General features: G+C 39.8%; 1 pseudogene; it reads left to right on the forward strand.

Annotated features, from left to right (window-relative positions):
* Window positions 1–13,216: 13,216 nt before the first annotated feature.
* LOC132363752 (large ribosomal subunit protein eL27-like) lies at window positions 13,217–13,627 on the forward strand (annotated as a pseudogene).
* The last annotated feature ends 4,478 nt before the right edge of the window (window positions 13,628–18,105 follow it).

Below are 18,105 nucleotides of genomic sequence, written 5' to 3' on the forward strand. Positions count from 1 at the left end.
TTTTTTACTTTTTTCTTTTGCATTTTCTTCATATGATAATCTTCCAATTCTCTTATTACTTCTGACAGCTCTTTTTTTAGGCCTCAACAGCTAGTTCCTCTTGACTTTTTTTTTTTTTAAATCTTTATTGGAGTATTACTAGTGCTTCTTAAAACTCCCTGCATTTAAAACATTTTCATTCTGTTATGAAGATGTTTATTAGAGCAATTATCAAAACATTCCCATAAATATTGATGCCATATTCTGAAAACAAAATATCCTTTTCTTCCTCCTTAAAAAAAAAAAAAACCCAATTCACACACACACAAAAAAATAGTCTAAAAAACAACTCATTTGAAGTACATTTGCTATAGTTTTTAAAAGACAGTAATTGATTCCAGTGAATCTGGAAAATATTTATTCTGAGAATCTAAGAATTTTCCCTGCATCTTGCACCTTACACAAGTTTACCTAAACCTATCAGAGATTTCAAGGGTCCTGGCTTAAAATATTTATCAGGAACAAGAATAGAGGCGTTGGAATATTTGCCAAGGTATTAGTAAAAAAGAGTAGAAATGATTTGTGCCAGAACATGACTACTATGAATTCTAGTTTTAAAACCAAATCCACATATAAGAGGATATGACACCCAAAATTCATTTCAATGGCTACTAAAATATGCTACATTAAATTAAAAGTGGTTTTAAGTTATTTTAGCTTCTTGCCTCAAAAGATGGGAGTCTCAGGCTTCCCTGGTGGCGCAGTGGTTGAGAATCTGTCTGCCAATGCAGGGGACACGGGTTCGAGCCCTGGTCTGGGAGGATCCCACATGCCGCGGAGCAACTGGGCCCGTGAGCCACAATTACTGAGCCTGCGCGTCTGGAGCCTGTGCTCCGCAACAGGACAGGCCGCGATAGTGAGAGGCCCGCGCACCGCGATGAAGAGTGGCCCCCGCTTGCCGCAACTAGAGAGAAAGCCCTCGCACAGAAACGAAGACCCAACACAGCCATAAATTAATTAATTAATTAATTAAAAAAAAAAAAAAGATGGGAGTCGCTTTCCTCACAGTGAGAGACTGAGTCAGCTTTTGACTGCTTTGACCAATAGAAGTAGGCAGAAGTGACCCTGTGTGACTCTGAGCTCAGGCTTCTAGAGGCCTTACAACTTTGCTCTCACCCTCCTGGACCTGCTGATTCCACGGGAGATTCCACTTGAGCCCACCTGCTGGAGGAGGATGTCGTGTGGAGCAAAGACGAGTCCTCTCACCTGAAGTCCCTGACCGTGATGGGGAAATCCTGGTCGAGTGAAATCCATTTCTCCTGCCTTCACTACTCAAGGTCATTTTAAAACTTGCATGTCCTTTAAGTAGCACACAACCTAAGCAATAAGATGTTTGCTTGCGTCACGCTCCAGGAACGTGGAGTCAGCTGAATCTAATTCGAGCTGAGCTGGTTAAAACTGGATAGGACCTTCTAACCTCCAACTGAGCCTGCGCCGGTGTCTGCTCGGTGCCCGTTTGAACGTGCAGAGGGCTGGAGCTGAGTTACGCCTGCGCAGAATGGCAATTACGGCGCGTTTTTCCAATCAGCGCTCCCCACGCATCAGATCCAGCCCATGAATACCCCGTTTCTTTATCACGTAAATACCACAACCCCTTACCCTCGGGGTGGCATATTTAAGATTTGTTTGGTCTCCTTACTTGGCTGCCTTTTGAATAAACCCACTCCCTGCTGCAAACCTGTCTCAGCATTTTGGCGTGCTGTGCATCGGGCAAAACAAACCTGGTTCGGTAAGAATGATTAATGTACATGTCAACTCAACTGGCCTAAGAGATGCCCAGAGAGCTGGTAAAACATTATTTCTGGTTGTGTCTATGAGGGCAGTTCTGGAAGAGATTAGCATTTGATTCAGTAGACTGAGTGAAGAGATCTGAGCTCACCAACGCGGGCGGGCATCCTCCAACCCGTTGGAACATAAAGGCAAAGGAAGGGCAAATTCTTTCTCTGTTTGAACTAGGGCATCCATCGTCTCCTGCCCTCAGTCATCAGAGCTCCAGATTCTCAGCCTTCAGACTCAGATTGAATTATACCACCGGCTTGCCAGGTTCTTCAGCCTGCGGGTAGCAGATTGTGGGACTTCTCGGCCTCCATAACTGTAAGCCAATTCCTATAGTAAATCTCCTCCAATATGTTTATATATATCCTACTGGTTCTGTTTATCTGGAGAATCCTGACTAACGTACAGTTGATCCTTGAATGATGCGAGGGTTAGGGGTACCGAGGCTCCACACACTTGAAAATCCACATATAATTTAAACTCAGTGCTCCACATACACTGTTCCTCTGCAGCCGAGGTTCCTTCACATCCTAGGTTTAACCAACCTCAGACATATAGTACTGTAGAATTTACTACGGAAAATATCCACGTCTTAGTGGACCCCCGTACTTCAAATCCATGTTGTTCAAGAGTCATCTGTACTAACTAACAAACCCTCAGAAGACTTCTTGAATATACCACAGGTAAGAGCAGCAAAAGAATTGACTAGCTGAGCCCAGCCCAACTTTTTGAACAAATAAGTTTTTGATTTAAGCCACTAAATTTGAGGAAGTTTTGTTTTGCAGCAAGAGATAACTGAGACGAGTACCCGGAGCCCATCTCAGTTACCTCTTGTTTTGTTATGTAACATAACAAATGAGTAAGGAAACTGGCTGGTGTATTTGGGGTTACTATCATGTCTCCAACTTTAAATTTCTACAGCACTTTGCTGCCAAATTTAGGCCCAATTTATTTCTAATCAGGACAACTCTAATTGACTCCTGGTATCTGTGTCTGCCCACATTTACTTCCTATACCAATCTAATCTCCGTGTTGCCACCAAAGTATCTAGGATCTGAATTAAAATTCTCCCTGCTATCACGCTTCCGTTTAAACACTTCTGTCTATGGAATAAAATTCTGAGCCTGCCTTTCAAAACCCTTTATAATGGAGCATTATCCCACCAGCTAGGGTTGCTCCCAAAGGTGTTAGCCTCCCCGTGCTTCCATGCTGGGCACATACCATGGCCTAGAAAGTTCCTCACAACATGTGTAACACCAAAGGAAACCCCGAGGCATTAGGTGAAGCACTTAATGGGAGACAATGTCACCTTGAAATTAGTGGAAGCCTGCATGGAATTGTCCAGTACAGCCACAGGTGAAATCACAGGGCAGCCAACCAAATGTGAATCAATGTGCCACTGTCGCTGCTCTTCCATGTCTAAGGTCATATCTGAAGATCCATTTCCTTGGGAAGTCTCAGGAAGCCTTATATCAAAGGTCTCCTGGGAAATTCCAGGAGCTCCCAAGGTGGTTGTGCAAATCCCGGATTCCCATGAATCAGTAATGGGATAAATTGACATCATGTGTTTCGTGATCCAGTGCAGAGAAGAACTCAAACATCACTTCTTGCCAAAAATGGATAACCTGAACTTAGTCAAGAAGAAACAAAAGCAAAAATAAATAAATGGGACCTAATTAAACTTAAAAGCTTTTGCACAGCAAGGGAAACTATTGACAAAATGAAAAGACAACCTACTGAATAGGAGAAAATATCTGTAAATAATAGGATCAATAAGGGGTTAATATCCAAAATATATAAGCAGGGACTTCCCTGGCGGTGCAGTGGTTAAGAATCCGCCTGCCAATGCAGGGGACACAGGTTCAATCCCTGGTCCGGGAAGATCGCACATGCCACTGAGCAACTAAGCCGGTGCAACACAACTACTGAGCATGCACTCTAGAGCCCACGAGCCACAACTACTGAGCCCACACGCCTCAACTACTGAAGCCCGTGCGCCTAGAGCCCGTGCTCCGCAACAAGAGAAGCCACCGCAATGAGAAGCCCACGCACTGCAAGGAAGAGTAGCCCCCACTTGCCGCAACTAGAGAAAGCCCGCGCACAGCAACAAAGACCCAACGCAGCCAAAAATAAAATAAATAAAATAAATAAATTTATTTAAAAAATATATAAGCAGGTGATACAATTCAATATCAAAAAATGACCCAATTTAAAAATGGGTAGAACACCTGAATAGACATAATTCCAAAAAAGACATACAGATGACCAACAGGCATGTGAAAAGATGCTCAACATTGTTCATCATCAGAGAAATGCAAATCAAAACCACAATGAGACTTTGCCTCACACTTGTCAGAATGGCTGTCATCAAAGAGACCATAAATAATAATGTTAGAGAAGATGTGGAGAAAAGGGAACCCTCCTACACTGTTGGTGGGAGTGTAAATTGGTGCAGCCAATGGAGTTTCCTCAAAAAACTAAAAATAGAACTACCATGTGGTCAAGCAATTTCACTCCTGGGTGTATATCTGAAGAAAACAAAACCACATACTCGAAAAGATGAACCCCAATGTTCATAGCAGCATTATTTATATTTGCCAAGATACGGATGCAACCTAAATGTCCATCAGCACAAATGGATAAAGAAGATGTCGTATATCTTCAAGACATAGGGGTAGGGGATTAAGAGGTACAAACTGCTATGTATAAATAAGCTTCAAGGATATATTGTACAACACAGGGGATATAGCCAATATTTTATAATAACTAAAAATGGAGTATAATCTATAAAATTTTTGAATCACTGTGTTGTACACCTGAAACTAATATTGTAAATCAACTATACCTAAATAAGATAAAATTTTTTTAAAACACAAATTGATATTTTAAAAATAACCGTTCAGTATTTTTCAAAGGGTCAAATCAAGTTTATTGAAAGACAAAGACTAAGGGGCATCACAGATTGGAGACTAAGGAGACATTAACTAAATACAACATAAGAATCTGGATTGAATTGCAGACCAAGAAAAGAGCATTAGTGGAACAGTTGAAAAATTCAAATAAAGTCTATGTGCCAGGTAATAGTATTGTATCAATGTTAGTTTGCTGATTTTGATCATTGTGGTGTGCTTTTGTAAGGTATTATCACTTGGGGAAACTGGATGAAAGATTATGAAAATTTTTGGTATGTTTGCAAATATTTTGTAAATCTGAGATGATTTAAACCTTCAAAATGAGAGGGTAAAAAGTTTTAATTATTAAAATCAATAGGACAGAAGATGATGGACAATTGAAGAGGACCCTTGAAAATAGATTACAAATGACATCTGTCCCATTTAGTTGGCTATTGGCTGGCCAGAGCAATTATTAGCCACACTGGTTTGGGACCACCCTACCCCAATCCCCATACACACACAACTTCTCAACTCTGTTTTGATTTGAATATGTCACAAAATCCTCAAAATTTCACAACAGTATTGCTCAAAATTCACTTTGATCTTATCGTGTAAAATATCCTGTATAAATACTTCTTACAAGGGAGAAAGGAAAAGAGAGGGAAAGTCATACAAACAACAAGAGGCTATTTCCAAAAAGGTAGTTTTAAAACCATCAGCTAAAGTAGAATCACCTGGGTAACTTGTTTTTAAAAACTCTTATGCCCAAGACCCACATCAAACCTAGAGAATCAGCATCTATAGGAGTGGAGTATTTGTGTGAGTTCACTGTATGATTCTGAGACATACGAGGGAAGTCTGAGAACTACCATTTAAGAAAATGACTGGTCTCTAAAACGGGATTCATTAACCACTAGATGGTGCCAGGATTCTGAAGATGGAACTTGCCGTGTACATTTCCCTTTGAGTAAACAGTATATTCATTTTCCCTTTTATCTCTCTCCCCCACATCTCCCCAACTTTTAGAAGAAGGGTATAACACACCAAAATAAATGCTCAGCATCAGTGTGACACTTTCTCCTTGAATTTATTTTAGTTGTAATAGTCTTGCTCTGAGTGGGTCTTGGGGAAGACTGATCTAGGGCTTGTTTTTCCCCTAGCATCTTCCTTTCTGAGTGCCAATGTTTTGAAGAAGGAAATCCGCTGTGAGTAGTGGCTTCATCAACAATGAGTGATAGACTAAGAAAGAATTATGTGACAAATTCCTGAAAGCTGTATTTAACCATTTGTAGCTTTTATCTCTGCCCTTTCCCAAAAACCATGACTTCAAAAATATACTAGAATCATCAGTTTATTCTGTCCTAACTCCCACTGTCTCTATGCAAAAGTATTTAACTTCTTTAACAGTTTATCCTTTTTTATTTCCAGAGTTTCTTCACATTAAAAAATCCTGTGTGACGATAATCTCATTTCAGAATTTTTCTGAAGAGTACATTTGTTTGAAATCTGCTCGAGGACATGTATGTAGCCTTACACGTGTTTAAGTATTTTTAAATGTGTACTGAACAGAAAAAAAAGCTGGAAAGCTGACCAAGACAACGTATTTCTTTTATTAATCCTGCAAATACCTACTGAGTAATGATATATAGCAGGCACTGTGATACCTACTAGCATAGATATACAGGGTTGACCAAAACAGACAAGATAGAAATCCCATGGACTTGCATTCTAGGTGAGAGAAACATGTAAATCAACAAAATAATGAGAGAGTGACAACTCTTTTAAAAATTAAAGCAGAGTGATGTGACAGTTTCTACACAATGTAGGATTATTTTTGACAGGGTGGTCAGGGAAGGCATCCCTGAAGAGGTGCCGTATGGACCAGGAGTGAATGATGACAAGAAGAGCTGGAGATTCAGCTATCTAGGCAGAGGGTAGAGCAAGTGCCAAAGTCTGGGGGTAGGAACAACATCTGCTATGTTGCAGATCAAGAAGAAAGACAGTTGAAGGAAGCGTCAGCCAAATGAGGTTGAAGACATGAGCAAAGACCTGATCAGGCCCATAGATTGCAATTTAAAGTTTTTTTGTTTTGGTTTGGTTTGGTTTGGTTTTTTTGATGTGGACCATTTTTAAAGTCTTTATTGAATTTGTTACAATATTGCTTCTGTTTTATGTTCTGGTTTTTTGGCCACAAGGCATGTGGGATCTTAGCTGACCAGGGGTCGAACCCACACCCCCTGCATTGGAAGGTGAAGTCTTAACCACTGGACCACCAGGAAAGTCCCTAGATTGCAATTTAGATTGTTTTTTTTTTTCTTTTCTTACATAAAATGGGAAATGATCAGAACGTTTTAAGGAGGAAATCAATACTGTTTCTTTTTCTTTCTTTTTAAGATCATCTTGGTTCCTGTTGGTAGAGGGGCATGGTGGAAGCAGAGAGAACAATTGCAATACTGCTGCAATCGTCTAGATAAGGGATGATGGTAGCTGGATTAGAGATAAGAATGGAATGGAGAGAAGTGGTCAAACTCTAGATGTGCTCTGAAAGTATGGCCAATCAGACTTGCTGGTGGAGTGCTTGTGGGGAGTGAAGGGGTGAGAGAAATCAACAACACCTAAATTGCTGTCTGATCAACCAGATGGGTGGGGAAGCTACTTACTTAGGGTAAAATGGGACAAGCAAGGTTTGGAGGAGAGCTGTGACTTTAAGACTCTGGTTTGGTAACAGTAAGTCTGAGATGTTTATTTAATATGGGAAAAGTTAGGAGGAGATTATAAGATTTGATAGTCATCAGCATACAAACAGAATTTAGAGCCATAAGGCTGAATATCACCTAGAGAACAATATTGATAAGCTGAGAATAATAATACTCCCTATGGTTATTGCAAGGAATAAATGAGGAATATATAAAATATCTAAGTGCCCAACAGAGTAGACAATCAACAAAATATGATTTTTCTTCCCTATTTCATTCCTTGGTAAAAGTGGACTCTGCAGTAAATTACAACAGAAATAAAATCTTTCCATTAGCTCAGATGTCTTTACAGCCAAAGGAAATCTTAATAATCATCTGTCTCCACATTTCCAAAATGAGGTTCTTCTAAGGTGTTCACAGGTTTCCAGGATCTCTGTTAAGCCTGAGTTAATAAAGTTTAATAAATTTCTTACAACAAGGACCTATTGTATAGCATAGGGAACTATAATCAATATCTTGTAACCTATAATGGAAAATAATCAGAAAAAAGATATAGATATATAGATACATATGTATGTATAAGTGAATCACTTTGATGCACACCTGAAACCCTAAATCGACTATACTTCAATCTTAAAAAATAATAAATAAAATTAAAAAAAATAAAGTTTAACAGATTTCTTAAATGCAGGTCCTCACAAAGCTCTCTAAGGAACGAAACTTGTACCCAGCATTTCCCAACTTTCATACAGGCTGGAGAAAGTGTAACAAGGAAGAACAAAATCTGACTCCATGTTGGATCTGTTTCTTTTACTTTAATCTTTGCTCTCCGTTACTTTTGCTACTATAATCACTAAAATGATGTTGTCTATAGTTATTGGCATACATAATGGCCTCCCTTGGGTAACCCTGCCCCTCTACCTAAATGTTAAACTAAAGTGCCTTTATTCAGCTCACAGGGAAATATTTCGACCCTGCCCACTTGTGAATGGCTTCAAGAAAGAAGAAATTAACGCATCCCCTCCCTGAAGCTGGCCAAACCATGAGATATTTTGCAAGACTTATGGCCTTTTTATTTTACTTCCTCACCTCCTCCCCCTCTCTGTTCTATAAAAGAAACTAGCATCCAGACCCTGATAAGATGGTACTCTAGGATATTAGTCCGCCATCTTCATGGACGCCCAGCTTTCTGAATAAAGTCGTATTCCTTGCCTCAACACCTCGTCTCCCGATTTATTGGCCTGTCGTGTGGCGAGCAGAGTGAGCTTGGACTCAGTAACAAAAGTGTCCACAGACCACACTATAGGAAAGCACTGATTTACTCCAAGCCCACATTTTACAGATGAGACATCTGAGGACAAGGGGGATAAAGTCTCCTAGCTTGGAGCTCGTTATAACAGAATATACCATTGCTAAGATACTGCTATTGTTACTAACATCACCCCAACTTTCCCACCAGCCTTCCCCTCTGAGTAGTCTGTTCCTGCCCTTTTCCTAAAAGCTGAGTTTATGAGGTGTTCATAGTAAGCTTTCAGGTTGATGAGATGCCTATAGAAGGCCTCAAGTTCCTTTATATGTCTGGATAGCACCCATTTGGTTTATGAGAAGTTGCCTAAGAATGACTGTGCTTTATATCCATAATACAGAGTGGGAGGTAGATTTTTTTTTTTTTAAGCACCAAGTAGATGATCAAATTGTTACTATATTTATGGCTTCACCTGCAGTCATGTATGTGAATTTGGATCCTTCATATCATGTAAAATTCCTGAACTTTCATTTATCTGGATGTTAATAATAAGGACAGTAAAATGAGGGTTAATATTTGATAAAGCTTTGGCTCATATCTCAAAGTTTCTAAATCAGTAGAAAGTATCTTTTACCAGTGGTCAAAAGTACATTGAACTAACTTTTTAAAAAGCAGTACCTTCTGTTTTTCCCTAATTTCTTTCCCTAACTGTAAGGTTAAGCCTCGGAGAGAAAGAACAGAGCTTTGATGAGGGCCCTTTCTCATTACAGTTTTGCAGAGAAGAAAACTGGAGCACACAGACATCAAACTTTAGCGTGTCTGAGGGCCCATAACATGTCAGGCATGAGCTGGATTGGAAGCCAGCTTCGTCTTACACTGAAGAAGGCATGCTAGACTCAATGCAAAAACCTGGAGCGCAGTCGAGGGAGAGGTGAGAAGGACGTCTGGAACAGACCTGACAACAGTGAGTAGCCGGCTGGTGCTGCTGTAGGCTTTTCATGCGGAGTAGGAGGACTGAAGGGGAGGCTGGGGAGGAGGGACATGTGGTGGCAACAGTGTGCAGGTCTACCAAGTACGATTTTAAGATCTTTAAAAGATGTCCTCTACCCACCTTTCCTTATTTCTGATGATAAGAGGCTTCTGAAACATATTCAGCTATTTTCCCAGGAAGATTCCACTGCACTCCCTAAGTTCCCCCTGCTCACTTAACTGAAACCGAAGCCTATCAGAGTGACTTTCCTGTAGCTCAAGCAGTTGACAACAGTTAAAATAAAATGGCCCCTAGGAGGCGCTGTTATCATCTTACTGCATTAATAATATGAATGTAGAATCTGAAGCGGTTAGCTATTGCTCTATAACAAACCATCTCAAAACATATGGGTTTAAAACAACTACTTATTATTTATGAATCCACAGCCTAGCAGGTAGTTCTACTGATCTAGGCCAATTAGATTTTGGCTGGGCTCAGTCATGTGTCAGATGGCAGGTCAACTGGGAGCTGAGTGGTCTGTGAAAGCTGGAATGACTCATCTCTGCTCCACATGGTCTCACCTGGAGCATGCCCCTAATTCAGGCATGTTGTCATGGTGACCATAGAGAAGCCAAAGAGGAAGCAGAAACACACACGGCTTCTTGACTCAGACCTGTCACAATATTACAGTGTACTGGCCAAAGCAAGCCACAAAGGCAGCCCAAGTTAGAGGGGCAGGGACTCCAAAGTTATCAAACAGTATGGATACAGAGAAGGCATTAATTTAATTGAGATCATCAATGCCTTCAATCTAACACAGGACAGAAGAGCACATTCTGCTTGAAAGAGTAGGAAAAGGAGGATAGAGAATAAAAGTTATGTGCATTTTTAATAATCTCACGCATAGAAGTCTCTAGTTCTAGTATCTAGTCTTGAACTCAAGCTAATTGCACTCTTTCTTCTCTATGTAAATCTTCATCTTAGTATTTCCTGTACAAATAAATCTTCTCCCCACATACAATTTGTTTTGCAATGGTCTTAGATTAAAATGAATTAAATATTTTAAAATATTTACATTTGAGTTCAGCCAATTAGACTTTTGTTTGAAATAGAGTAAAAAAAATTTTTTAATGTCATTTTATTATTCTCCTAGTTAATGAGCAACTTCAGTGTTTGCATTAGTGTCATGGTGGAACAGCTAAAAAGAAGGAAGAATAAAAAAGATCAACTTCCATGATGAATACAGTATAAAACATGTTCTTTAAAAAAAGTATATTCTGATTATAGAAAGCACAGATGAGACATGGGTGATAAAATATTGATATTTTATCAATATTTTGATAATATCAAATTTGTTATGTTGGGTATGTTTAATTCAAATGAATACGAAAGTTGTTATATTTGGCGTGTTTAATTTAAATAATGTACAGTCGTGAACTTTTGGGCGTAAACTGAAGACCATTTAGGGAGAATTAGGGTGGAACCTCTGAGGTAGCAGATACTCACTGTCTTCTAAACTGAGGAAAGACCTCAGGATTGGAGTAAGACATAGATCACCGTGAATAAGGGGTCAATGAAAGTAACCCCACACCAGCCTCAAGATAAGACGAAGCTCCTGAGGTGAGAAGTTATTATTATCTTAGCAGTCACGTAGAATGTCTCTGTGGTCAATTGCTGACCCTCACATGTAGGTCTCAGGTGTGGCTGATCCGTCCCTCTGACCATACTGTGAAAGAGAAACCTTCTGATATACCACTTGTGAGGGAAGAACAGGCCACTTGGCTGAAAGGGTTGTTATTGACCAGATCAGGAGTAAACTCAAAGTTCCTTCCTGGCACTCCTCAGAGTTTCTTGAAGATTAGCTGGCCTCTGGAAGATGTGGAAAAGAGAATAGGCCCTGCCAGCAAAGAGGAGCTTGCAGCAGACATTCCAAGCACAACTCATGCCCTAGAAGAGTAGGCTCCAGGGGAAAGCAGTGAAGCCAATGGATCCAGACCTAGAACTGTAAGTGACAGGTCCCAGACCTGGAAAAAGTAGTTGAGAGTAGAGTATTGCCTCTTTGCTATGTAAAATGTCTTTTGGGTAGCTCAAGGACAGAAAGGCTCCACATGGAGATCTGTGGTTGCCCACTGGGGGCAGTTTCTTTGTTTATCATCAAGGACTTAAGCAAATCAAGAGTGATCCCACATGCTCAGGAACCTCTGACACAAGTGCCTTTTGCTTATAGGTTGATTGCAAAGAAGAACTGGCAGAGCTTGAGGTTTTTCATGTTGTTCAAGCTGAGGAGGGAAAACTCCAATAGAGGGAGTCAATGAGCAATGCTAGAAAAGGCTTGGAAGTATGGCTGCAATCTAGGACTCAGTTTGTCCAGGAGCACTCACTATGTTCCAGCTCAGGGAAAAGAGAATAATTACGTACTTGCACTGTCACACTTGCTGTGTCAACTCCGCAAATTTTGGTTTTAAGTTCCTTTTAATCTAGAAAGATAGGTTAGGTTTTAGGTTAACTTCTTTGACTTCCTTGTAAACAGACACTGTAGATTAGGCTTTTGGGTTTTTGGCTTTTACTGTGTTTTCTAGTTTAAAGTTTGTAAAACTACTAGCAGGGTACCATGTATATGGAGAGGTATTGAATTTTTTGAAAATTCCTCTACAATTCCAACTACAATTGCTTAAACATCCCTCAAAGAATCCTAGCTGCAAAAGATTCTTTTATGGAAAGGTGATCAGGCTCAGCTCAGACTTGGGGCAATAAATAAAAGGTCTCCAGAATGACGTTTGAAGGCATCACGGTGGGTACACACAGACACCGTGAAGGCAGACACTGTATGAGTCGTGCAGAAAACGTAATATAATATGTAAGTAGGTTGAAGAGACTAGGAACCATGTGTTCTATTTTCCTTTAGGGGAGACTGTGTATAATAGTGAAAAGACATATGGCTTTGGATTCTATACACCTGCATTTAAATTTCAGCTCTGCTGCTGTTTAACTGAAGGTGTGAGCTAGGAGAAGAAACTGTTTCTCTTCAGGTTGGTTTCCTTATCTCCGAAATGGTGAGAGATATACCTGTTTTCTAGCATTAGAGGAAGATTAAATAAATTTCTATATATAAAGTGGTAGGCATATAGAAATTACACAACAAATAAGTTCGCTTCCACTCTTTACCCTCCCTCCCTGAAAACCTAATAAGAAACACTGGAACACAGTTTCTCAGAGAAACAGTCTGTTTCCTCAGCCCCCATGATGGCCCAGCCCAAGCACCAAACCACACCTTACTCTGCAGAGTTTTCACAGGTGCATAAGGCAGAATGCAAACTCTGGTTTACCAGAAATCTCACAATGACTTCTAACCAGTCTGGGCTAAACTCTCCCTGTGGCTATGGAGGGGTTGGTCAGTAGCTATACCTAGGTTTGAGTCTCAGCTTGGTGACGTACAAGCTGTGGGATGTGAGATGACTTCATGAAACTTGCTGAGCCTCAGCCTCCTCCTCTGCAAAATGAGGATGAGGACTCCTTTATGGAATCATTTCCAGCATTGCACACACGCATGTTAAGAAGCCTGCCACCGGCTGTAGTCCCAAGTGGTGCTGCTGAAATGGACTAGTTCATGAAACCCAAGAATGTGGTTCTGATCCTGGCTGGATGCTACTCCAGACACAAAGAAGTCATTGTGAAGAACACTGATGATGGTACCTCAGACCGACCCTAGAGCCATGCTCTGGTAGCTGGAATCGACCACTATCCCTGCAACGTGACAGCTGCCATGAACAAGATGAAAATCACCAAGAGGTCAAAGATCTAGTCTTTTATGAAAGTTTATAGTTATAATCACCTTGTGTCCACAAGGTACTCTGTGGATATCCCCCTGGACAAAACTGTTGTCAACAAGGATGTCTTCAGAGACCCTGCTCTCAAACACAAGGCCCAGTGAGATACCAAGGTCAAGTTCAAAGAGAGATACAAGACCGGCAAGAACAAATGGTTCTTCCAGAAGCTGCAGTTTTAGGTCTGTCTTCTTTCAGTTATTAAAAATACCAAAACAAAACAAAACAAAAAGTCTACCAACCATCACCACAAATGTGGTGATCTTTGTAAAAAACTCTGCCAATTTGTTACCCAATTGGATCATCGTCTGCATTTTTTTATAACTAGTAGAGAATATTTTTCACTTGTTTATTAGCCATGAACATTTCTTCTTCCATAAATTGCATGCTTGTATCCTGACTCACATCTTAAAAGATACCAGGAAATAAATTTTTAATACTAAACGATCACAGACAGTACCATCACGGTCAGCTGTAGTAAATTCGGCCCAGCCTCACTATTCGTCACTGTTTTTAAAAAAATTACAAGATGAATGCTAAATTGAAGAGAAGTAATCAACAGTAAATAGAAACATATTAGTAAATGAATCTCTTTCTCTTTGCCGGTATTTAAGAGATAGTAGTTCATGCTCTTCTAAATGCCTGAAGATTTTGTAGAGAATCATCATTATTAATATTCTTTGTTATACCACTGTTACAAACAGGTGAAATAAACAACCACCTAAAAAACAGGATTTCAGGATTACCAAGAAGGATAAAGGGAAAATACCAAATATCCTGGCCCTGGACTTATGTAGACTACATGAAAAATATAAAAACACATGTCTTCAAAAGAAACAGTGGTGATCAAATTAACCAATTGTGAATAAGTTTCTAATAATATTGTTAAATAGTTAGCCAGAAATAAACCCTAACATTTATGGTCAATTCATTTTCAACAATAGTGTCAGGAAAACTGGCAAAAGAGTTAAGTGCTAGGACAACGTGCAAAAGAATGAAGTTGGACCACTACCTCATAATACACTCAAGAATTAACTCAGGGACTTCCCTGGTGGTCCAGTGGTTAAGAATATGCCTTCCAATGCATGGGATGCAGGTTTGATCCCTGGTTGGGGAACGAAGATCCCACATGCCGTGGGGCAACTAAGCCTGTACGCCACAACTACGGAGCCCGTGTGCTCTGGAGCCTACATGCCACAACCAGAGTGAAGCCCATGCGCCACAACAAAGATCCTGCATGCTGCAACTAAGACCCAACGCAGACTAATTAATTAATTAACTTAAAAGAAAAGAATTAACTCAAAGTGGATCAAAGACCTTACACTAATGTAAATGCTAAAACTCTTAGAAGAAACTCTTAGAAGACCTTGGGTTAGGCAATTATTTCTTAAGTATAACACCAAAAGCACAAATGATAAAAGAAGATTGATAAATTGGATGTTATCAAAATTAAAAACTTTTGTGCTTCAAAGGACACCATCAAGAAAGTGAAGAGACAACTACAGAATGGGAGAAAGTATTGCAAATCACGTATTGGGAAAGGAACTCATATCCGGAATATATGAAGGATACAACTCAATAATAAAAAAGACAACCCAACTTGAAAATGGGCAAAGGATTAAATAGATTCTTCTCCAAATAAGAGATATAAATGCACAGAAAAAATGCTCAACATCATTTGTCATTAGGAACATGCAAATCAAAAGGATAATGAGATACCATTTCAAATCCACTAGAATGGTTATAATCAAAAAAAAAAAAAATAGTAAGTGTTGTCGGGCATATGGAGGTATTGGAACCCCCATCCATTGCTGGTTGGAATGTTAAAATGGTGCAGCCACTTTGGAAAACAGTTTAGTAGTTATTCAAACAGTCAAACATAGCAATTTTACTCCTGGGTGTACAACCAAGATAATTGAAAATATATGGCCACACGAAACTCGTACACAAGTTTCCATAGCAGCATTATTCATAAAGCCAAAAAGTGGAAACAACCCAAATATCCTCCACCTGAAGAATGGATAAATACAATGTGGTATATCCATACAATGAAATACCGTTTGGTCATAAAATGGAATGAATTACTGACACATGCTACAATGTGGACAAAACCTGTCAACATGCTAAGTGAAAGAAGCCAGCTACAGGGCCTTCCCTGGTGGCGCAGTGGTTGAGAATCCACCTGCCAATGCACGGGACACAGATTCAAGCCCTGGTCCGGGAAGATCCCACATGCCGCAGAGCAACTAAGCCCGTGAGCCACAACTACTGAGCCCGCATGCAGCAACTACTGAAGCCTGTGCGCCTAGAGCCCACACATGCTCTGCAATGAGAAGCCACCGCAATGAGAAGCCCGCGCACTGCAATGAAGAGTAGCCCCCGCTCGCCGCAACTAGAGAAAGACTGTATGCAGCAGCGAAGACCCAACACAGCCAAAAGTAAATAAATAAAATTTAAAAAATAAAAAAAAAGAAGCCAGCCACGAAAGATCACATACAGTATGATCCCATTTATATAAAATACCCAGAATAGGTACTTTCTCTCTCTATAGCTGAGATATGAAATGTCTCATATAGAGCAATTACATTAGTAGATTAGCTGTTGCCGAGGGCAGAGAAAGGAGGCGGTGGGGGGATGGAGAGTAACTACTAATGAGTACAAGGTTTCTTTTCGGAGTGCGGAAAATGTTCTAAAATTAGATGATGGTGGTGGTTGTGTAACTCAGTAAATAAACTAAAAACCACTAAATTATACACTTTAAACAGGTGGACTTTACATTCTGTACATGATATCTGAGGCTGTTTTTAAAACCTTCAAAAACAGATAATTAGTTACTTTATATAAGGCCCTATGATTTTATTATAAATGTTGGTACAAATAATTATAAATGTTGGTAATAATTATAGCAACTTACTGAGTGCTTATTATGTGCCAGACAATATTCAAAGTCTTTGCTAGTACTAACTAATTTACTTTCCCAACAAACCTATTAGGCAAATACTATTATTTTTCCCATTTTACAGATTAGAAAACTGAAGCTATTAAGCTGCATCGTAAGAATTCAAACACAGAGAGTCTGTGTTTTTAAATAAAATATGTACTAGCCCTGGAATCCAATAGCAAAATATGGGGAGAAAATCCCTAAAATTCAGAGAATTGGGGACATTTTAAAATATTATGATTAATGGCAAAGCCTAAAAAAGTTAATACCTAAGAGTAAAAGAAAAAGTTACTTCACACAATAGCAGTGGAAATGAAAGGCTGTAGATTATGCAATCCTGCTCCTCTCTTGTCCCGTATAAAGACAACAGTAGACACAAATGGGCTGTTGCTGAGACTCCCTGGTATGTTTTCATTCTCCCGTGAGTGACAGGAGGAGGAATTCTACAGAGCCGCACGGTGTGAACAGGAGCCAGATTACCAGGCCAGGAGTGAAGAGAGAGCCAGGAGGGCAGCCCCAGCTCTGCCACTAATTTTTCACGTGACCTTGGGTGGGTCATCTGACCCTTCTGAACACAAACGATACATCTATAACATGAAATATCTTTAGGTCCCTATTTCTTTCAGAATCTCATTATCTACCATCTAGTTTCTAGACTAATCTCAGAAACATTTTGGCCAGTGTTATGTTTACTCCCAAACAAATCCTGCTCAAATCTGTTTCATGGACTTCTCCAAACATGTCTTTTCTGGCCCTCTGTCAACTCCTCTAGCCCCTGGTGCTCCAGCTGTGGGGAGGGAACTGAGAAGGTGTGTCTGTTCCTCACTTTGAATGCAAAAGTCCCCTTAAAAGTAATAAAAATCCGTTTAGTAAATGTTGGATGTATTTCCAGGATTACCAAACAATTTGACAGTCCTTTAGAGTAAAACATAATTTTGATGATGATGAAATATTCATTGTGATTATCTCTGGGAACTGAGGATTACAGATGATTTTTAAATTTTCTTCCTTATATTTTGTGTATTTTGTCTTATAAACCAAAAAAGTATGTTTTTAAAACCTTATGGTACAACATTACGAACCACATTAACCACATTATTTAACCGCACTAAAAATAATACCAAAAAATCCCTTATGGGGGCATTAAAAAATCGTATGCTGTTCATAAATATCTCTCTGGAAATTATTACCAATTTGTGTAAAATCAAACAAGACAGAATATGCTATAACTCCTATGCAATTTGTCAGATGATAATGCTATTTAAATCAAAGGGCACAGTTTTTTAAATATGGTAACTCGGGGCTTCCCTGGTGGCTCAGTGGTTGAGAATCTGCCTGCCAATGCAGGGGACACGGGTTCGAGCCCTGGTCTGGGAAGATCCCACATGCCGCAGAGCAGCTGGGCCCATGAGCCACAATTGCTGAGCCTGCGCATCTGGAGCCTGTGCTCCGCAACAAGAGAGGCCGTGACAGTGAGGGGCCCGCGCGCCGCGATGAAGAGTGGCCCCCGCTTGCCACAACTAGAGAAAGCCCTCGCACAGAAACGAAGACCCAACACAGCCAAAAATAAATAAATAAATAAATAAATAAATAAATAAATAAATAAATAAATAAATAAATAAGGTAACTCTGGGGCCATATTCATACATTTACCATGCACTGAAGTTGGAACATTTAAATGTTTACTGTGGAGTGAGGGAGTCAGCTTGTACTGGCTCA

The sequence above is a fragment of the Balaenoptera ricei genome, chromosome 3 (assembly GCF_028023285.1).
Source record: "Balaenoptera ricei isolate mBalRic1 chromosome 3, mBalRic1.hap2, whole genome shotgun sequence".
Taxonomy (NCBI): Eukaryota; Metazoa; Chordata; class Mammalia; order Artiodactyla; family Balaenopteridae; genus Balaenoptera; species Balaenoptera ricei.